General features: G+C 49.3%; 1 protein-coding gene and 1 long non-coding RNA gene across 8 annotated transcripts in view; one reads left to right on the top strand and one right to left on the bottom strand.

The window, feature by feature from the left end:
- SIPA1L3 (signal induced proliferation associated 1 like 3) overlaps window positions 1-21,505 on the top strand; it is a 235,052-nt gene that overhangs the window by 110,182 nt on the left and 103,365 nt on the right. The window lies entirely within an intron of this gene.
- On the bottom strand, window positions 6,533-17,156 carry LOC140625318 (uncharacterized). The gene is made up of 3 exons (XR_012024696.1): window positions 16,977-17,156; window positions 7,255-7,501; window positions 6,533-7,137 (listed from the first exon to the last, which is right to left on the bottom strand). It is a non-coding gene; the product is annotated as an uncharacterized lncRNA (long non-coding RNA).

Below are 21,505 nucleotides of genomic sequence, written 5' to 3'. Positions count from 1 at the left end.
ATGCTGTTTTTCACTTAAAAGAGTACAGTATAGTATAAACATACTTTTATATGCCCTGGGAAACAAAATTCATTTGACTCACTTTATTGAAACAGTATTGTGGTCTGGAACTGAACCCACAAATCTCTGCAAGGTCTGCCTATATATAGCATCTCACAGTATCTTACAAGTATGTGTGTATCTTACAAGTATGTGTGTATCTAAAAATTTCTGTTTAAAAAAGTTGCCATGGGGGCACCTGATTGGCTCATTTGGTTAAGCATCTGCCTTCAACTCAAGTTTTGATCCCGGGGTCCTAGGACCAAGTCCCAAGTCAGGCTCCTTGCTCATCGGGGAGCTTGCTTCTCCCTTTGCCTGCTGCTCTGCTCCTCCGGCTCCTGCTGCTGCTGTTGCTGCTGCTGCTTCTTCCTCTCTCTCTCTCTATCTATCTATCTATCTATCTATCTCTCTCTCTCATAAAAAATAAATAAATAATCTTTTAAGAAAAAGTTGTCAGTGAGACTGAAGGAGAGAGGAAGTGGGAGTGGAGGGTGGCTCTGGTCAGAGAGGAGTGGCCGTGGAGTGGAGAGGTTATCCGTTTATCCTGAGAAGCCTCAGAAGGGGTCCAGGTGGGGGAGGGACCTGGCCAGGTGTGCATTTATGAATTAACCTGGCTGCTGCAAGAGAGATGGAGGTGAAAGAATCTGCTAAGAGAGAGCTGCTGCGAGGGAACCTGAACGTGAAGACAAGTGAACCTGCTGTGAGCCTTTTGGGGTGCAGCAGCCTGGCGTCCCAGGGCCAGGAGGAGGGCCAGCTCCCCCATCCTTACTGCCCGTCCTCCTCCCATGTTTGGCTGCACAAATCTGGAAAGGGACTTTGTGTGCAAGGAAGGTGTCCTGGCTCCAGCCTCATCATTCGTGTGGGGAAAATAGCTTTATAATCACCTGTGGCCCACCATAAGTCCCTAAGGATGCATGTCCCTGTGGGACCCCCTCCCTGAGATTGAGAACTCTGGGGAAGAGAAAGGTACCCCTTAATATGTGTCACCGGCCAGGCCCTAAGTCTTGTGTGGGGTGTGGATTACACAGGTGCAGACATGTGTCAGGATTCACTAACCTGTGCATTCAGAACGGGCCCATGTAGGTAATTATACTTCAGTAATTAAATATCTTCCATCAAATAATAACCGTAAGAAGAAAGCTCGTATTTACTGAGCCTCTGCTCCGTGCTGGGCTCCATCTAAACATTTTACATGTGTTAATTCATTTTCTCACCACGACAGTTCTGTGAAATGTGCACTTCTGTTTGTATTTTATGGATGAGACAACTCGGGTGCGACCTCTGGTCTGTGGTCAGAGGACCGCCTCGTGGCTGAGCGGTGATGGGGTGATGGGCGCCCAGCACAGGCTGACGCCCCAGCTCAGGTTCTTTTGAGTTGCCAGTGGTTTCTCCGGGCCCTTCCCTTGATTCCGATGGAACAATGCTACACCGCAGCTAGTGGGGTCACCTCACGGAGGGCCCCAGCCACATGCTGTCTCCCAGAGCCCCGCTGTAGCCAGATCTTGGGGAGCCCAAATCGCGAAGTCCGATCTCTGATTCGGGAACAGAGCCTTGGCAGGAGAGCCCGGCTGGGCTTTCTGGTCCTCCCTCACCTGCTCATCCAGCCAGCTGGGGATTAACCCCCTGCTGTTATCAGGAGAAAGAGACCCTGAGAAACTGGCTGCAGCTCTGCTCCTATGATGGATGAGGGCAGCCGAGTAGTGGTGGGAGGTTCCTGAGCCCTTGCGCACAAAGGAGGGCACAACTGGCTCTTTCTGTGGCCTCACGTGGGATGCCGACGGGGTGGGCGGGGCACGTGTAGCTTGAGGCCTGTAAAGAGTCTCCTTAGGGTGGGATTCAGGGGGTCTCTGAAGCCCCCATTTCCCTATTGCAGAGATGTTTCCTTGTTAACAGTCAGAAAACGGCTGCCTAGCTCAAGGGTCTCTGTTAAGGTGCTTTTAATTGCAGTAACAAAACCCCAACATCATTTGGCCAGATAACAAAGAAATGTAATGTGTCCTAGATGTCCATCGGGTGGTGGCCATCAGGTGGGGTAGGATCAGCAGCTCAAATGTCTCTCATCAAGGACTCAGGTTCTCAGCGCCAGCTTCATCCTAGTATGGCGAAATACAGATACAGATACAAATATGTGTGCCTCTTTATGCCAAGATGACTGCAGTGACAGTCAGGGCCACTTGCTTTCTTGTCCACAGATATTAGGAGAGAGGGAGTAGAAAAAGCCCATCCCTCGTGGGTTATAAATATTTCCTTTAGTCTGTCCCCCGTCCAGCCTAGGTCATGTACCATCCCCTCGCCACTCGCCAGGCCAGTCAGATCACCTGAGGAATGCCACACCCTGATTGCCTTTGACCAGTTGGGTCCTCTATTCAAGAGAAGAGGAAAGTGGGTACGGAGCAGACAACTAAATGCCTGCCACAACTGGAAAGGGCCTCCAGACTCCATCCCTAACCCAGGTTTAGTAAGTTAAAAAAAAAAAACTGTCAGGCCCAACGAATGGTGGCATTTGAGAACACAGAAATATGGTTTTCTTTGGAAGAAGTAAAGTGATTTATGTCCTGTTTCTGCCTTCCGCCTGTTCATCCACCCTCACAGAACCCACAAACGGGGTGCAAATAGAGTTTGTCTCCCATAGTCCACTTGTGTGTTGGCAGAAACTGGTGTGCTGCTTCCTTTCTCAGCGGGTAACTTGTTCGTTCTTTTTCCTTCATTCTCTGTCCTTCATCCTTCCCCCACTCTGAGGTGTGTGTGGTGTGTCTATAGCTATGTGCCTATCCTTGTAAAATACATAGTGAGATTTGAATAAGAGCTTCCAGAAGCGGTTTTGGGCTCCATATCTCCATCTATTTCTTCTCGTTTTCCCCAAACAGCATGTTTTTGAGATTAGCCATGTCACTCTGTGAGCTCCAGTGTGTTGTGTCCACACGCTGAGCAGCCGTACATGATGTATCACCACCAGGTCCACACCACCACAGACAGTTCACAGACAGTGAACACCCACATACCTGTGTCCTTCTCAGTCCCTGGGGTCTATATCCAGGGGTCATGTTGTGGCAGAGACAGGAGACAGGCATCTCTCTTCCCCTCGGGGAATGGCAAGGTTCTTCTCTGGGAGGTGGTTCTGGCTGACGACCCCCCAGAGCATAGCAGAGTCCAGCTTTCCCCATTGATTGGTCACCATTTGCTTCTATTCTGCTTCCTAATTTGTGCCAAGCCAGTGAAGTCTAGGGTTTTAATGCTCTGATCCCTAGTCCGGCTGAGTGCTATGTCCTGCCTCCTCCTGCACCTGTTACCCTACCCACCCTACGCTCCCTCAGCATGAATGGCCCATCCAGAGATGAAGCAAGGCAGGAAGGGCACGGTCATCGGGGTCACACTCTGGAACCAGCTGGCCTAGGCTCACATCCTGATCCTGCCACCTTAACCTGGCAAGTTACTCAACCTCTCTGAGCCTGAGTTTCCTTAAATAGGAAATGGAAATGACAATAGTATCTATATCCTAAAACATTTTGAGGATTTAATTAGATAATATACAAAGCATTGTGGACAGTATCTAGCGTACATGTGATGTGAAATCAGCAATTATTGTCGCTGTCATCATCATTATTGAGGGTTGTAAAGTGTCTGAACATTCAGATGTTTTACCCTCTCTTTTCTTTTAATTTCACCTCCGATTGTCTGCCTGTGGAGGCATTTCTGGCTTCTCTCTGCTGGCTTTTTAGGAAGCCTGAGATTTCACTTATAGTGAAATTTGTAAAAAGACAAATCGGGCCTGGATATATTCCTCTCTCCCACATTTGGGTGGGTGGTATATATTCATTTGCATGTATGTGATCTTATTTTTAATTTTTTAAAATGTGACATTTGAATTTTTAAAAATTGTCAACATTATAAAAGTATGTAAGGTAAACATTGAAAATCTTGCTCCTCCTTTCCCTGCACCCCCCTCCAGTCTTACTTCCTGGAGATAAAGCAGTCACTGTGACCAGTTTGCAGGTTGACTCCCTACTGTTAAAGGGTGAGGACCCTGGAGCAGAGGGACCCAGGCCTCCAACTTGGTTCCAGCGCTGACTGGCTGTGTGACCTAGTGTATCAGCTTGCTGTTGCTGTCATAACAAAGTATCACAGCCTGGGTAGCTTAAATAACAGAAATTGATTTTCTCTGACTCTCAGATTTCCAGTCCAAGACCAAGGTGCCAGCAGAGTTGGTTTCCTCCAAGGCCTCCTTCCTTGGCTTGCAGGCAGCGGCCCTACTGCTCTTGTTCCTTTATGCAAGGGGCGCCCACCCACTGGCTCCCTGTGCCCTGATCCCTCCTTATAAGGTCACTAGTCTGGTTGGATTAGGACACACCCTACTGGTCTCTTTTTAGTGTATCTCTTTAAAGGCCTTAATCTCCAAACACTGTCACATTCCAAGGTACTAGGGTTGGGACTTCAGCTTCTGACTTTGACATTCTGTGCCTCAGTTTCCTCATCTGTAAAATGGAGACAGTAACTGTATTTACCCCAGTGGGTTTTATGAACATAGGATATATAACGTGTATAAAGTGCTGGCACCTGGTAAGTGCTATATTCATATCTGTGCTTGCCTTGATGTTAGAGCCCCTGGGTCCACGGGTGTGCATGTTTTTCATGTAATAACTGACAAATTGCCTTCAAAGAAACTTCGCCAGTTAGTACCCCCACCAACAGAACAGGGACCAGTTTTTTCTTGCCTGTTGGTTTTGTTTTAATAATGGAAAATTTCAAACATTTACAGAGGTAGAAAGAAGAGCGCACAGAGCCGCAGGTACAGGCTTGTCACGAGAGCCTGTTGTTACTGGCACACGGCCAAGCGTGCTTCATCCGTCCCCCTGCCTTTGGATTATTTTGAAGCAGTTCTTGAACATTAGATTGTTTTGTTTGGGAGGGGTTTAAACTCCACACTCACCATGTGCCTGTATGTTAGGGAAGCGAGGAGGACATTCCCATAAAATAATCCCTGATTTGTGCGGTGCTTCCCACTTTCCCGCTGTATCTTCTCCCTTCGTTCTCAGATGCCCCTAAAGTGCAAACAAGACTGGTGTATCTGTCGGGAAACAGCATCTCGGTATTTCTAGGTATTACTCTGAAGTATTTCAGGCCGAGGGAATTCAACACAGAATTTGGTTAAATGAGTGATGGAGGGACAGAGGAGCCAAACAAGGACAGGGAGGCAGTCCTGAGATTGGACCCAGAGCTGGAGGGACACCAGGGGTGGGGGTGGGGGTATCACTGGAGCCCAGGGCAGGGGGGTGGGGAGGGTGAGAGGGAGAAGCACCGCCCTTGGCTGACGTAACCGGGAATCCTGGGAAATGTAGTCCCCTGTGATTCAGAGCAGGGCGGGAGCTGGACGGGCAGTGGATCAATCAGGGAAATTGACACCCACTTTCTAGATGAGAAAACCAGAATGACTAAATGGCCTGGTCGGGGGTGCGTTGCCTGGTGATGAGCACCATCCTGGACACTGGAGTCCTTGGTCTCCTGAGAAACCTGAGTCAGCTCTCTGGGCACTGCCTGCCAGCTGCTCATCACTGCTGCCCCGGTCGCGCCTCCCTCTCCCTCGGGAGGCTTGAGCCATTTGCCTATGGTTACAGTCTCTTCTTTTGCTGGAGGAATCCTCTCCAAGCTCCCCGCGCCTTGTGTTCAGACAAGACACTCCCTTTTGCTCCTGTCGGAGGACTGGGTCATGCCCTGACCTAAGGAAAGGCTTCCCCAGGAGGTCGTGTCTACAAGCAGAGCAGCGCTGCTTGCCTGGAGGGTGCCGGGTGGTGGGATGCAGGGAGCCCCTGCGTGAGGCCCCAGTGTGCCCAGCCGGGAGAGAGGCCAAGGGAACACTGCACACACAGCCAGCCAGGCACTCACACATGGGGGTGAGAGGTGTACCGTGCACGATCCTGGAGCTGCTAGCTTTCTGAAGGTGGGGGAAGCCTAGGGCACCACGGTGGTGCCAGATTCACAGGCAGGGGAGGTAAACAACAGCCGGGGAATTAAATAAAAGTGGGGACAGTCTGTCCTACAAGAGAACCCCGGAGTAGAGCTGATGAGGATTGCTAACATTAACTGGGCGCTTCTCGTAAAGCGGGCCTGTTTCAAGTACTTCACTCACATAGCTTAACTTCTTTAATTCTCACAATAATCCCATGAGGTTGGTAGGACTAGCGATCTTGGAGAAGAGAAAGAGTTAAGTAACTTCCCTGAGGTCACACAAGCTAACATTCCTGGTGATCTCCTGTCCCACGCGCTATTCTAGAGCTTTACATATTAACTTTTCTTTTTTTTAAGATTTGATTTATTGATTTTGAGAGAGAAAGAGCATGAACAGGGAGGGACAGGGGCCAAGGGAGAGGGAGAGAGAGAATCCCAAGCAGATCGACACGGGGCTCAATCCCACAACCCTGAGATCATGACCTGAGCCAAAATCAAGAGTTGGATGCTCAACCCACTGAGCCACCCAGGCGCCCCCCTACGTATTAACTCATTTAATGCTCACATCAGCCCTGTGAAGGAGGTACTTCTCTTATTTCCATTTTACAGATGATATAACTGAGGCAGAGGGGGGTTAAGTGACTTGCTAATAAGGTCATGTGGCAGAGCTAGGATTCAGACTCAGGCACCCTGAGCCTTAAACTCCATGCCCTTAGCTGCTATGCCACACCAAGTCAAAGATAAAAATTGTCGTTTACTTCCAGGGTGCTTTCTCCTGTACTTTTTCAGATTCTGTCTCCTTAAAGGAGAGACAGATCATGGTATCCATTTGATGGGCAAGGAAACAGGCAGGGTGAAAGAGGCGGATGGTGATCGCAGCTAGCATACGTCCCCGGCATCACATCAAGTCCTGTCCAAGTGCGGCACGGCTTATCAAAGTTTCCTCCCAAACCCTGTGAGGTAAATACAGATAAGGGACCTGAAGCTGGGGGAGATGAAGCAGCCTTGTTCAGAGCTGGGAGGTATGCAGCGGTACTAGGTCCTGGTGCGTCAGACTGTAGTGCCTGTGCTCTCAACAACCATCTATGGATCTCCAGGGAACTCAGTCAGCATCATTCACCAGACATTGACTGCGTGCCGAGCACTGTGCTGGTGCTAAGAGACAAGTGAACAAAATTGGCATTAATACTCATCCTCAAGGAGGCACTCACATGTCTTTGGATTCAAGCAGGGCTGGCGTACAGCAGCTGCCATCCATTTTGATTGCCTTACCTGCGCCATGCTGGATTGTAAATATTTTGTATCTTGGTCTGGAATATAAGTAACAGATACTCAGCAGTTCTGGGATGCTTCAACAGCTCCACATGTCAGAAGCCCAAGTGTGTGCTTCTGAAATCATTTTTGCCTTTCCTTGTGGTTGTAAGATGGTTGCTGTGGCTCCAGATATCACATCTTGTCATAGCCATGAGGCAGGAAGCAGGGAGCCAGTCAGGACCATGTTTCTGCTCTTCTCTTAGGCCTAAGGAAAAGGAAGGTTGACATGCAAAGTACAGGGTAGTTATTGCAGGCAAAACCCAAGGCTGGGGCAGGGGTGCCGCTCCAGTTACACATGGTTGAGAATTAGTTGGGAGTCCTGGAGGTGTTTGGCCTGTGAGTTGTCTTTGAATCCAAGCTTTAAAAAATTTTTAAAAAATCATCTAGAGTTGGTAAAACCTTTTGGTCATGGGGAGAGTTCTTTGGAAGAGGAGATGCACAGCCTCCGTTTTGGTAATAATGGAATCAATTATTAGGCACTAAGTTGGACACCATGCCCTTTGCTTTATATTTATTCCTCAGTGAGCCCTCGCAGCCTCCTGTGAAGGTAAGGGGCCATTCCTGTTTTCCAGAAGAGTCACTCGACCTTCGCATGCATTCAGTCATTGCCTCTTTAGCATGTGTGTGTTGAACACCTGGCACCAGCCCGCTGCTGTTGTGTGGTGGGCAGTGAGCAGCAGAGAGTCCACATTTTGTGGAGCTCATCCTTCTGGTGTGAGGGATGGAGAAGCAAACTACTAAGTGGAGAAGCAAATTGAAGCCAAGCTTTCTACCAAGCCAGTACTCTTGACTAAGATTCAGGATACTGCTATAAAGTGGTTAGGGACACAGGCTCACATCCAGCCTTAACTCTTCCTGGCTCTGTGTAACCTTTTGCTAGTGATCTCCCCTCATAGAGCTTCAGTTTCCTTATATATAAAATGAGGATCTGGGTAGGACTTCTATTAGTCAAGATTGTATTCTGCTATAAGGAACAGGAAACCAGTAAGTAGTCACTTAAATAAGGCAACAGCTTTTCTCTTGCACATAGGAGGGAAAAGAAGTATGGGTAGACCGAGGCAGGGCCACTGGCTCGGGGAGTGGGCTCCACGGACTCCTAGCTCTGCCATCCTCAGCATGTAGGCTTTCAGCCTCATGATCACAAGATGGCTGCCCCACCTCCAGCTATCATAGCCACATTCCAGGAAGGAGAAGGGTGGAAGGGGTTGCTGGTTGAGGTTACTCCTTTCTTTTGGAAAACAGTAGCTCTACCAGAAGACCCCTCGCCCACCCCCAGCGGACTTCCACTTAACCTGTCATTGGCCAGAATGGGATGCATAGTGAGCCATATCGTCAGGGGAACCTTGGAGAGTGGATTTTTCGGATGGGCATCCTGCTGCTCCAAACAAGTTCAGACTTCTCTCGAGGAAGGAGAGTGGGTTTGGATTTGAACAACACTGGAGTCCGTGCAGCCACAAGTGTGAAGCCTTCAGCATCCGGATTAGCGCCCCGGTGGAGGGTAACTAGTCCCGTACTGAGGGCCTGAGTTCTTGTTGTCTAGAAATGACGCTGCCTTGTGCCCAGTCTCCTCATCTGCCCATTGGGAGTGAGGTTCCTTGCCTTCGGGCCTCCTGAGCAGCACCTGTGAGTCTATGAAACCTGGATGGGAAGGACTTCGAGGTACATCCCACCCCATAGGAGGCCTGGGGCCAACTTTTGTTCAGAAAGTTGTCAGTTTTTCTTAAAGCTGAGCCCAGCCAGCCCTGGCCGCTGATGGTTGGCCCAAACATACTGGCCTGAAATGGCTCGTTTATTCATCTCTGTCCTGCTCTGGTCTGAATAGCATGGGTGCAAGAGCAGGAGCAGCAGCCTGCAGCTCTGTGCCCAGATCTGGCACAGCGCCCGGTACCCGCCTGGTGTTCAGTTTAGGATTGAATGCCATGGAGCTCCACTTGGTGTGAAGAAATGGCCAAATCCTCTCTGGTCTGTCCCCATCTGTGTCAGCACTGTCCCTGTTCTGGGCCACGCCGCTCCTGCCCCTCCTCACCCCACCCCATCCCAAGGATGGCTGTCCTGCCTCCTGATGGGACTCTGTTCCCTGTCGGGTTCATTATCCACATGAGATTCAGTTTGGGTGGCTGCCTCCAAACACACTAGGGCCTTTGCACCTGCTGCATCTGTGCCCCTCACCTACCACCACCCCTTTCAGGAAGCCTTCCTTGACCACCCACTCTGCAGCACCCCTTTCTTCCCTTTATCCTCTCCTTGGCTTGCTTTCTGCTGATCCGTGTACTTGGTATAGGCTCTCAATTCACGTGTGGCTCCCTTCTCCAGCCAAGGGGCAGAGAAGGGTCCACCTTGTTCACTGCCTTAGGACATAGGGGGCTCTCTGGAAATACTCATCTAGTGAATGGAAATAAGTTACATGAATGAAAACTTTGTGCTTTGTTTCCCTGATTTTGAAAACACATTCATTAAAGGTAGTTTGGGAGAATAGAGGAACGTACAAAAAGCACATTTTCAAAAAATCACTAGTAGTCCCAACACCAAGAACTAACCCCAGGTAACATTTTTGAGTATTTGTTTTGAGTCTTTTTTCTGTGACCGTGTGCAGACACGTAATAAACATTTAATGTCATTAGGTTATGTGATAAGACGTGCAGCAGTTTATTTAGCCATTATCCTGTCCTTGGACAGTGGGGTTGGTTCTGTTTTTTTGTTTTATAACCCATGCCATAAGTTTTTTTCCTTCATTTCCATTGTTTCTTTGGGATCAATTCCCAGAAGTAGCATTACAGGTTCATAGGGTAAGAACATTTTTAAAAGCCGTTGCCAGATTGCCTCTAGAAAGGTTCCATCAACTGTGAACATTAAAAAACAAAAAAATTGTGCTAAGAATGAGTGGCTGATTTCCTGGTGTCCCGGGCTTCTGGAGAGCCATTGTTTCAGGCTCCTGAGGGCCTAGTGCCCCCTTCCAGCCCTTCTGCCTTGGTCTCGGTCCCTGGGCAGGATGTTTGATTACGATGTTGTGCAAACAGAGCGGCAGGCTTTTGCCATCTGCCAGCTGGTCCTCAGGCTGACAAGAGGCTTTGCACCTCAAGGGTCAAGACTGGAGTCTTTCTAGAGCTCACTGTGAGCTCACCGCAGGACAGAGCTAGGATACACATTAGCCTGGCCCTGCAGCCCCTATGTCCTGTAAGTCCTCCTCCAGGTGAATACGAGTCCCTGACCCTTGGTCCCCAGCTGTCAGGTGGTGAGTTGTCCCAAAACCACTGCTGTGAGTGTAGCCCTGCTCTCCCCACCTCCCCTGAAGCTAGGATGAAGTGCATACTCCCCCAGCAGGCCCAGGATGTTTGTTGGGGAGGGAGGGGGTGGTGTGAAGTGGTTCTGCCAGTTCTGGGGAGTGGAAACCTTTCTTATAGGAGAGAAAGTGAATTTTGAGCCAGAGGGACCAAGAGTGACTAGGATGGCTCTGTGTGTGTACAAACACACAGGTCTTCAAAAAGGGTCTTATCTTTTTTTTTTTTTTTTTTTTTTAAGATCTTTATTTATTTATTTAGAGAGAGGGGAGAGAGAGAGAGACAGTGCTTACACATGAGCCAGGGGAGGGTATCAGGTAGTGGGGGAGAGGCAGAGGGAGAATCTCAAGCAGACGGTGGGCTTGATTCCATGGCCCTGAGATCGTGACCTGAGCCAAAACCAAGAGTCGGATGCTTAACCTACTGAGCCACCCAGGTACTCCTCAAAGAGGGTCTTTTTTATTTTATTTTATTTTATTTTATTTTATTTTATTTTATTTACTTATTTGTTTGTTTATTTATTTATTTATTTTATCTTTTTTTAAAATTACACATGTAATGGGCAGCCTGGGTGGCTCAGCGGTTTAGCGCCGCCTTTGGCCCAGGGCGTGACCCTGGAGACCCATGATCGAGTCCCACATTGGGCTCCCTGCATGGAGCCTGCTTCTCCCTCTGCCTGTGTCTCTGCCTCTCTTTCTCTCTGTATCTCCCATGTATAAATAAATAAAATCTCTAAAACAAAAAAAAATTACACACGTAATACAAGAGTACAATCTCACTGTTTAACATGAACCGATACAATGCAGAAGACTTTAAAACGTGGTTATTATGAAATATAACATTTGCACTGAAAAACATGTAAAATGTAAATATACAGTTTAGTGAACAATTCTAAAGCACTCGTGTAAACCCCCATATCAAGAAAGAATTTTGCCAGTACCCCAGAACCCTCTATGTACCCCTGCATCAGAACCCACTCTCTCCCCCAGAAGCCACTACTCTAGACTTCCGTGATCACCATTTCTTGCTTTTTGAAGGTTTGTTCACCTACGACAGTAACCCTAAGTAACGTGGTCTCGTTTTGCCTGTTTTTTGAACTTTATATAAATGAAATCATGTATTACACACATTGTTCTGTGTCTGCCTCTTTTGCTCAGAATCACATCTGAAAGCCGCATTCTGGTTTTGATGTCAGCACATGTCTGGTACCAAAGCTCATTTCCATTGATACACAGACAGGCTTTACAAATGTTCGTATTTGTGCGTTTTGTTTGATGAGTATTAGAAAAAAATATAATGAATCTAATGCTGGTACTATTATTATTAAGGTTTTAGTAAGTGAGATGGTTGAAAGGATTATCTAAAGTAAATATTAGTACAGGTGGTCTGCGGCTGTGCCAAAGTAGAGGCACATGACTTTGGGGAGTTTTGGAGCTTCAACGCTGAGGATGGGAAGATCACACGCACACATACTGTCACTCCCCTCCCTGGGGTAACCACTTACAGGTAGAGATTGTCCTTACAGATCTTTACTCTGCATCAACATAGGTGGTTATATAGCTATAAAATATGTAGCATGGAGATTGTTTTAATACTAATTTTTTTTAATTGTAAGAGAGAATATGCCATTCTTCTGAACTCCTGAATTCATTCTTCTTGGAGTTTCTGAGTTTATTCTCTGAATAAAGCAGCCAATTTCCTTGTATAAGATTCCACTTCAGGGTGGGGGTGAGACTGGACAAGGCCGACGTAAATCCTCCCTGGAATATGAGAAATTAGGGGCCCAAACAATGCCACACATGCTGGTGGTTCTTTCACTAGCAGACAGTTTGGGATCTGCCTCCTGAATTTTTTTTCTCTTTTTAAATAATCTTGGCCAATGTCTTAGCTTCTCTACCTTCCTGTGGATGCTGGGAACTTGGGATATGGGAGAAAGTTAAGAAGGACCAGGTGGAGGCTGCCTGGCCTGGGACACATCCTCAGTGGTGGGTTAACATGGGATTATAACTCAGGGCCCAGAAATATTGCAGAGCCGTGGTCATCTGTGTGTGTTCATGTGTGTGAGAGAGACACACACCCACACACAGGGACATGGACAGGTGTGGACAGGGACGCGGAGAGTTGGTGCAGGGAGACCTGGGATAGCCATGCAGGGAGATGTAGAGATGTAAATAAATAGGGTCAAGGACACAGAAACAAGAGACCAGTTGGCTGGTTAACTGGCCGGTTGGCTTGCTGGCTAGTGGGTTGATTAACTGAATGATTGGTTGGTTAGTTGATTATCTGGTTGGCTGGCTGATTGGTTATCTGGTGGGTGACTGGTTTGTTTGGGTTTTCCTTCCTTCTTCCGACTCAGAAAACACATAGGAAGGACTCCCCTGATCTCAGTACTGCTTTGGACCTGGGGAAGGAGTAGTGAACAGTGGCTGCAGGCATTTGGGTGTCTGACCACTGCTCCCCAGCCCTCCCCCCATGAGGGTGTTGTGAGTGCAGCTGGCGAGTCATTCTTACTGTTGTTTTAAAAATCCTAGGTAAGAATGAATGTGCACTTATATATGCCGTTACCATGGGGAGTGGTGTCGTAGGGGGACCATCTCGGGCTCCTCTGGCAGTGCGACAGAGTAGCACTGCTGTCCACTCTGGTCTGCGTTGGAGTCAGGATTTGATCCCAGGATCCCAGCATGAGCCTGATTTCTGTCTTAAATCACTGAGGGATGAAGAGTGGATATTTATCGAGGCCCATCATATTCACAGCTCTATCCTTGCTTTTTAGGGTGGCTTTGGTGGCCACAGAGTCACCTACCCGGTTCCAGTCCTACCTCTGCCTTTTACCTCATGAGTAGCCTGCCTCTCTAAGTCTCAGTGTTCCCTTCTGTAAATTGGAGAGAATAGTAGGGCCCTCACCCCGGGATGCTGCATGGGCTGAGTAGGGCCAAGAGTGAGGCCTGTGCGTCTCAGTGGGGCCGCCATTATTAGGTGTAGCTTCGGGAACTGGACTGTTGGAACAGGCCTCCAGTCTGGGTTCCTGGTGACATAAGTGCCAGTTTTTGCTCTTACTTTTGACAGCTTGTCTCTCAAGTTGGTCACAGGGCACACCCTGAAGTCAGCTAGACCCAGGTGTAGACCCCCATTCCTCCTCTCATTCTCTCTGTGGGGAAGCAGTGTCCCCTCCCAGAAGCTCAGTTTCCTGATTTTGAAATGGAGGTGACGAGAGCACTGCCTCAGTGGACTATTAGAAGTCAGGTTCGGGGACAAGCACTCTACCCCCAGCTGTGGGCTGGCCCTCAGCTGCCTGGGGGCTCAGGGGCAGGTATGGGGATTACAGCGGCAGATGGTGCCCCCAGGATAACAAGGTTTACTCCCTCCACTCTCACCACAGGGAGCCTTTCTGTTTCTGTGTCCTCTCTGTCCCCCTTCCCCCTGCCCCCAGCCCTCCACAGAGCTCCTCAGGTGAGGAGAAGCAGAGCCCGAGGTGCCCCTGCGGCCCCCAAGAGCAGGAGGGAAAGAACAGGGCTTTAACAGATGTTCTTTGACAAGGATTCCCTGGCTGTATTTAATCAAGATTGTCAAATATTGATTTAATCTCCGAGCCCAACAGATGTGATCTTAGCAGGTTTCGGTGGCAATTAGCTGGGATTAGTTTGCAAGTCAGGCTCCATGCTGACAAGACACCATCTTCTAAAAGAGGCTCAGCCTGGTCACAGGAGTGAGCCCGTTGGGGGACACACTGAACATTTAACCACCACTCCTACCTGGGCGGCAACAGCCCTGGGAGCAGACCCCGGAGAGGTGCCCCACGCAGTGGTAACGGGGGCTCTCGGGGTTCCAGGCGGCAGCTGTTTATCAAAAAGTTGCAGTATCAAAATAAAGGTCACAACTACACCAGTGCATATGGCCTGACAGTGGGCCTGGTTAGAGCCAGGGAGATCCTCAGGGACGTCTGGCCACTCAGAGCAGTGGTTGTGGCCCCGCGTAAGTCTCCCCAGAAGGGGCTTCCTGACCACAGACCCCTCATCCAGCCTCCAGCCAGCACAGGGCTGTCACCTCCGAGGAGTGCCCAAGCTCTGCTGCGGCTCGGGGCGGCTCCGGGGTGGGCCTGGCACGCGTGCCCATCCTCCGGGAGGCATCCTTTTTTAATTTTGCATTTCAAAGTCCCATTTGAAGTGAGTAGGACTATGCCCAGAATTGGAACAAGATGCTTAATCCACATGTACTTCAGGGGAGGTAGCAACACTGTCGTCTAACCCACTCGACCCCACAGGGACTCAGAAGGGGCACCTCCCTGTGGCCCTGGCTCTGGGCCCCCCGGGAGGAGGGGCTTGTCCAGCTTCTGGTTCAAGGCAGGCCGCCCTGGGAGACCTGGCTCCTGAGCCCAGAGCAACCAGGGTTCATGCCAAGGCCACATTTGGTTCAGTGAGTTTGCTTGAGGTTTCGTTTTTATTATTATATACGTAAAATGCTACCGGTTTCGTTTTTATTATTATATACGTAAAATGTTACCAGTTAATACTTGTATATCCCTGTGTGCCAGGGATATTCCAAGTCTCTATAGTCATTACCCACGTCAGCGCTAAGAGTTAAGTACTATTATTATCTCATTTTACAGATGGGAAAACCGAGATGTAGGGTGGCCAAGTGACCTGCCCCAGGTCCAGGTAATTAAGTGGTGGAGCTGGGACTTGAACCCTAGTGGTCTTGGTTTCTAAACACTATTCTACAGCAGCCACATCAGGAAATCCCCAAGATCTGATAATAAGTAAGAAAAGCAAAACTATGAAGCCTGTTTATTTTTTTTTAATTCATTTCTCTATATAGGCATGTAATTATACAAGCATTTAACCCACGGGACTCCCAACTGTACTGGCTTGCAAGCTAAAACAAAAGAAGACCAGATTGCTGCTGGAGCATTTAAGTACAGCCTCTGTTTCCCCAAGGAGCATGTGGACACAAGATGGGGTGCCCCTTCCTTCCCTCAGTGGGTCTGGGTGCAGGCATCTTGCCAAGCCACAGAGGAAGCTCCACTTGGAAAGATGCGAAGTTTGCAGACTCCTCAGGCCCTGCTGGAGCTCGAGTGGGGAGGAGGTGCCTCTCATCTGTTCTAACTTTGCTTCCCAACAGGTCAGGGCTCCCCAGGGGGGTGGCTTTCCCTGTGCCCACAGTTCCTCTCACATGCTCACTTTCAAAACTGAAATCCTAAAGCCAGAGACACCCGTGCCCTATGCAGTTGTGAGCATTTCCTTGGAGACACCTTCTCAGGGCAGGCTTCACAGGGGGCCTGAAGGGGGCCTTGAACTTACATGTTGATAAGAATTCAAGCACAGACACGTAAAATTAAAAAAAAAAAAGTCCTTTCATCTCCATCCCCAGTTTTATTCCTTAGGAGTAGCCACTATTAACAGCTGGGGGGTATGCCCCCAGATCCTTACTTTATAGACATTTGTGTTCTCTCTCTCTCTCTCTTTCTCTCTTTCTCCCCCCCCCCCCCGTGAAATCCATCCCCTTTGGGTTAAGCCAAATTATTTTGGGTTTTGGTTTTATTCTGCAGCTTGCCTCTTGCCCTTGGCAGGTGGCACCCTAGAGTACGACGGGAGAAACTCTAAAGCTGGGTTGCCTGGCTTCAAATCCCAGGGCCACTGCCCTCCTGCTGAGTGACCTTGGGTGAGTTACTCATCCTCTCTGGACTCGATTGCATTGACTTTAAAATGAGGCTGGTGATAGCCCCTCCCTCACAGGGTGTCAGAAGGATTAAATGAGTTAACGTGTGTAAAACACTTGGTACTCAAGTGAGCTCTCAGAAGTACTAGCTGTCCTCACTGGCTTCAGGCCCTGTGGGCCTCTTGCATATGGACAGGACGCATACCAGGTGACGCTACCTCCACCTCACTATTGATTACAGCTACACCCTGGAGTAGAGGCACCCAGATGCGCTTAGCCCTCCTCTGCTGATGGGTGGGCCTGCCGCTCTACCCTCCTCTTCCATATTACAACAGCGTGCACTGGTGTCAGTATCTGAGGGACAGATCCCCAGAAACCGAATTGCTGGATTAAAATAAAATAGCGAGCACACCTAAAATTTCAGCACATAATTACAATTCTTTCTCCCTGCTCCCCCAAGGAAGGTGGGGAGAAGCTCTACTGATGTCCATACTTGGGGGAAAACTCTGGCCTCTCGGGAACCCGGTTTGAGTGTCGTGGCTGTCAGATTTAAACCAGAAACACCCATTCTCTGGTTCTCTGACCTTACATATGAAAATGCAAGTTTTCAGGGTGCAAATGAAAAATACATATTTGGTCTTTGTCCCCAGTCCCTGGCCCAAGAGCTTCTAAAACCTTTAGAATTTTCTCTTGATGTGGGTGATAGGAGCCTCTTTTGTTCTTTAGAATCAGCCCCTTTCAACCTACCTGAGTTGATGCTAATGAGAAGATTCTTGGTGGACTCCTAGATAGCTTCGGGATAGGGGCTGGTTGCCAGGGAAACCAACCGTGTGATTAGAAGGTTGGACCTTTCAGCCCCACCCCCCTGACCTCTGCAGAGGAGGGGGTGCTGGAGATTGCTCGAGCCGCCAGTGGCTGGTGATGTAATCAATCGTGCCCACATAATGCAGCCTCCACAAAACCCTAGAGGACAGAGTTCAGAGAGCTTCTAGGCTGATGAGTGTATCCACGTACTGGGAAGGTGGTGCACCCCAAATTCCGTGGGAGCAGAAGCTCCTGCAGCTCGAGACCCTTCTGGACTTCATCTTGACTATCTCTTCATTTGACCGTTCGCTTGTATCTTTTATAAAAAACCAGCAATAGTAGGTAAAGTTATCTCAGTTCTGTGAGCTGCTACAGCAAATGACCAAACCTGAGGAGGGAGTCCTAGGAACCCCAATTTGTAGCCAAGTCAGACAGTGCGGGTAACCTGGGGACCCCTGACTTGTGATTAGCATCTGATGTGGGGAGCAGTCTGGTGGAACTGAGCCCTGAACCCGTGGCGTCTGTGCCAACTCCAGGTAGTGTCGGGATTGAATTAAAGTGTAGGATACCCAGTTGGTGTCTGCGGAGAACTAGAGAGTTGCCTGGTGTGGGAAATCCACACATCCCGTGTCAGAAGCATGGAGAGTAAAACAGATCAGAGTAGCAGGCAGCCAGGGAGGCCATGGTCAGGGCCCTGCTCCTCGTTTTTTTTTAGGCCGATGGAGCCGTCTCTGCCTCGGGGCTTCCTAATGAGATGTCGGGAAGTTCCATCCATTTTGTTTCCTGAGGGAGCCCTAAAGTGGTCCTGTGTATGCTTGAATTTCCAATAAGTGAAGGAAGACTAGAGGGGAGAAAACAGATCCTTAACCTGAAATCTGCCGAGCTTTTGCCAACTTTCTAGAGTTTTGTCCTTATGAATTGGTTTTTGAAGATGCAGTCATTTGTGTATTCACACAACACGCTCATCCGGGCTTCTGCCTCTTGTTTCGAGTGTAGTGGTGAAGGTGTGGAAGCCAAACTGATGAGGTTTGGGGCCTAGCTGCTGCACCTACCTACCCACCGTGTGACCTGGCCATGTGACCTTTGCCTCATCTGTAAAATGGGCATGCCAGAAGGTTATTCATACGGTTATTATAACGCACGATAGTACATGCCAAGTGTTACTACTGCCACCACTACATTATCACCCCCTACCCTGCCTGTGGGGCAGGAACACGTGTGGTAGACCCCAGTCCCCTGCAGACTTGGAGCTGCTCAAAGTCCAAGGAGGACCAAAGATACGCAGAGGCTTAAAAATCTAGTGAACTTCTTCTGTAGTATAGGGTGTGTGCAGACCCCTGGGAACTCAGCAAAGGAGGATGGGAGCCATAGTGTCTAGTGTCCGGTAGGAAGAAGACAGGGTAGGCCGGCAGCAGGGGGGACAAGGGGTGTGACAGGCGTCCCAGAGCAGCAGTTCCCCTGAAATACCTCCTGCTGTGGTCACCAGTGCCCTTCAGACCAGTAACTGTCACTGTATGTGAACCTCTCAGCAGCCTCCAGCCCGGTGGACCACCTGCTCCTCCCCAGACCACACCCTCTGCCGGGGCCTCCTGGACACCTGCTCTCCTGCCTCTCTGCGTGGGCCCGCTCTGGCTGATGGGCTTGCCCTCTCGTGTTTGCAGCAAATCGGGGCTTGGTGTCAGGCCCTCCTTTCTTTGCTCTCTGTTCCTCTGTCCTCAGCCCTGGTGGTATAGTAGAATCAGCTGCAGAGCTTTGGAAAAGGCTCTCTGGCCTGGTCCCCACCCCAGACCAGCTGATTCAGACTCTCCGGGGGTGGAGTGTGAACACCTATATTTTTACAAAGCTCCCCTGGTGCCTCTAATGGACAGTGGGGGAGAACTACTGCCTTGGACAAGCCCACGGGGCCTCGTACACTGGCCACTCCCAGCTTTCCTGCCCGTGCATGTCGGGCTCGTTCATCAGCATACTGGGTGTGGGGCAGGCGCCCTCTCTTTGGATCAGATGGCACCCCACAATGAGCCCTCCCGACTGCCCTCGCCCCCTGTTGAGAGTAGTGCCCAGCGCCACCTGTATCAACGTTTTATTCCTTTAAACTGTTGACCACCCTTTGAAGTCACCTTGTTTTCTGTCTCTGTTGACTGATTGACTGATTTCAGTGGCGTCCCTCTCCTGGAAGTTCAGGAGGGGGGGTGTGGACTGTCCTGCTCAGGCCTATATCTTCAGCACCTGCGGTAGCACATAGTAGGTGCCTGAGAAATCTGTTGAAAAAATGATCTGATTTTAAGTGCTTGGTGTTTGTGAAATGAATGGATTATACATGCCTGGTCAATGTTCAATAAAAAAAAGAAGGTATTAGCACTCTTTTGATTTTTTTTTTTTTTGCACTCTTTTGATTGAATGAATTTTCTGGACTAAATGATTTGTAAGAATGTGATAGGTGTTTGTTGTATGAATGAATAAGCTGGAAGGACTAGTTCTTACTGGACAAATGAATAACTTGTACGTGCCCAGAAACTACTGAATTGCCAGGTGCATGCAGTCGGGTCACCATTTCCCCCCAGGCCCAAGAGCAGCCCTCAGGCTTGGTGCCACAACCCTAAACTGACCAGTTCTTAGGTCCTCCCGGGTCCCCACTGCAGTGACTGGATCACACGTCCATGAAGGGTAGCACTTGGAGCAGGTGGGGACACCCTTGGACACGGAAGGCTGTCTAGGAAGGAAGCTTTGGATACCTACCCCCTCCCCCATCCAGAAACCTATGAAGGGGCAGTGTACACACACAACACACACACACACTCCATGCATTACTTTCAGCTTTCTGAACCTGCTTCTTCCCAGGGGCAGACACAGTGGGTCACCAGGCAAGTGGCACCCCCGCTCAGGTCACAGATCCTGCCTGAGCCAGTGTTCTTCCTGGACTGAGTGAGGTTGTGATCCGTCCTCTCATGTATTTAGCAGATATTTACTAATGGCCTCTTGTGTGTCAGGCCTATGCCAGAGATACAGGCAGTAATAAAGACATTTCAGTGCCTCACAAACCTTACATGTGGCAAACAGTTCATTACATGGTAAATTACAGACATACATTGATGCAGGCAATCCCAAAGAGAAATGCTCTGAGAGCTCAGGTTGGGGATTAAACAAGGTTCATGAGAAGGGAAAGTCATGTGGAGAAAGTGATGTTTGTCCTGAGTCCTAAGAAAGAACAATAGGCAAGGGCAACCAGAATGGCCTGTGCAAAGGCCCTGAGGCAACAAGCAGGAGAAGCAGTAAGTAGAACTGAAAAAAGGATGTTGTGGCCTGGGTTCCCACAGCAAGGAGAAGAGGAAGGTAGCCTTGAGGGCCGAGGTAAGGATTTTGAACTTTATCCTAAGATTTGAATTTATACTAAGATTCAAATGTGAATATGAATCCTACTGCATGGAAAAAGGCACTTAGGTAGGGGAGCAGAAGCAGAGGTAACAGAGTGTGGTGTATAGTCACCCAGCTCAGACCAGGGGAAGTGATGGGAGGGAAGGATGGAGTCGGAGCTGCTGTGGGAGAGTCAGCAGGACGTGGTTTAGTGGATTGGACACGTGAGGTGAGTTTCCAGTGGGGCCCTTGGATGCAAGAAAGTGCTTTTCACTGAGATGGGGAAGAAGAAGGTGGCATTCCTGTTCTGACAGATATTCTGGTGTACCACTCTGTCGGCACCAGTCTCCGATGGATGACTGGATTTAGCCAATGAGATGCAAGAGAAGTGGTATGTGTCATTACTGAGCAGGAACTTTGAGGGCTGTCCTGTGGTTTAGGCATGTCCCTTACCTGTGAAGTTGGCTGGGTCTCATGGAAGGACTGGTCTGTCAACTGGGTGTAAAGCTGGCATGAGAAGGCCCTTGGCCCACCCGTGCTGGATATACAGTATGAACAAGAAACTAATCTTGGGGTGCCCGGGTGGCTCAGTCGGTTAAGTGTGTGCCTTCAGCTCAGGTCATGAGCCTGTGGTCCTGGGATCGAGCTCCAAGTCTGGCTCCCTGCTCAGCAGGGAATCTGCTTCTCCCTCTGACCCCCACCACCACCTTGTCCTCTCTCTGTCTCTCTCTTCTCTTTCTCTCTCCCAAATAAAATCTTAGAAGAAAAGACACAGACCTTTGTTGTGTAAGCCCTTAGTACTCGGGGTCCTCTGTTACTGTGGCATAACTTAGCCCACCTGCTTCTGAGAAGGAAGAAGTTTTGTGGATGGGGACAGATTGGAGGTTCCGGTTGGGAGTGGTTAGTTTGCAGTGCATCTTGACCTAACATACGTGGTGATGTCGAGCAAGCTGGTGGCTACCGGAGTCTGGAGCTCAGAGAAGCAGTTGGATCTGGAGATACTTTATGGTGTGTCACCAGTGAGGAAAAGGAGAATCGGAGGTCCAGGACTTTGCCCACTGGACAACCAGAGGGCTGGTGCTTGAACTAAGGACTGCCTGACTTCAGGCATGAAGCTTCTG

The sequence above is a fragment of the Canis lupus genome, chromosome 1 (genome assembly GCF_048164855.1).
Source record: "Canis lupus baileyi chromosome 1, mCanLup2.hap1, whole genome shotgun sequence".
NCBI classification, from domain to species: Eukaryota; Metazoa; Chordata; class Mammalia; order Carnivora; family Canidae; genus Canis; species Canis lupus.
The sequence above is the reverse complement of the archived record's forward strand: the minus strand, read 5'-3'. Positions and strand labels throughout refer to the sequence as shown.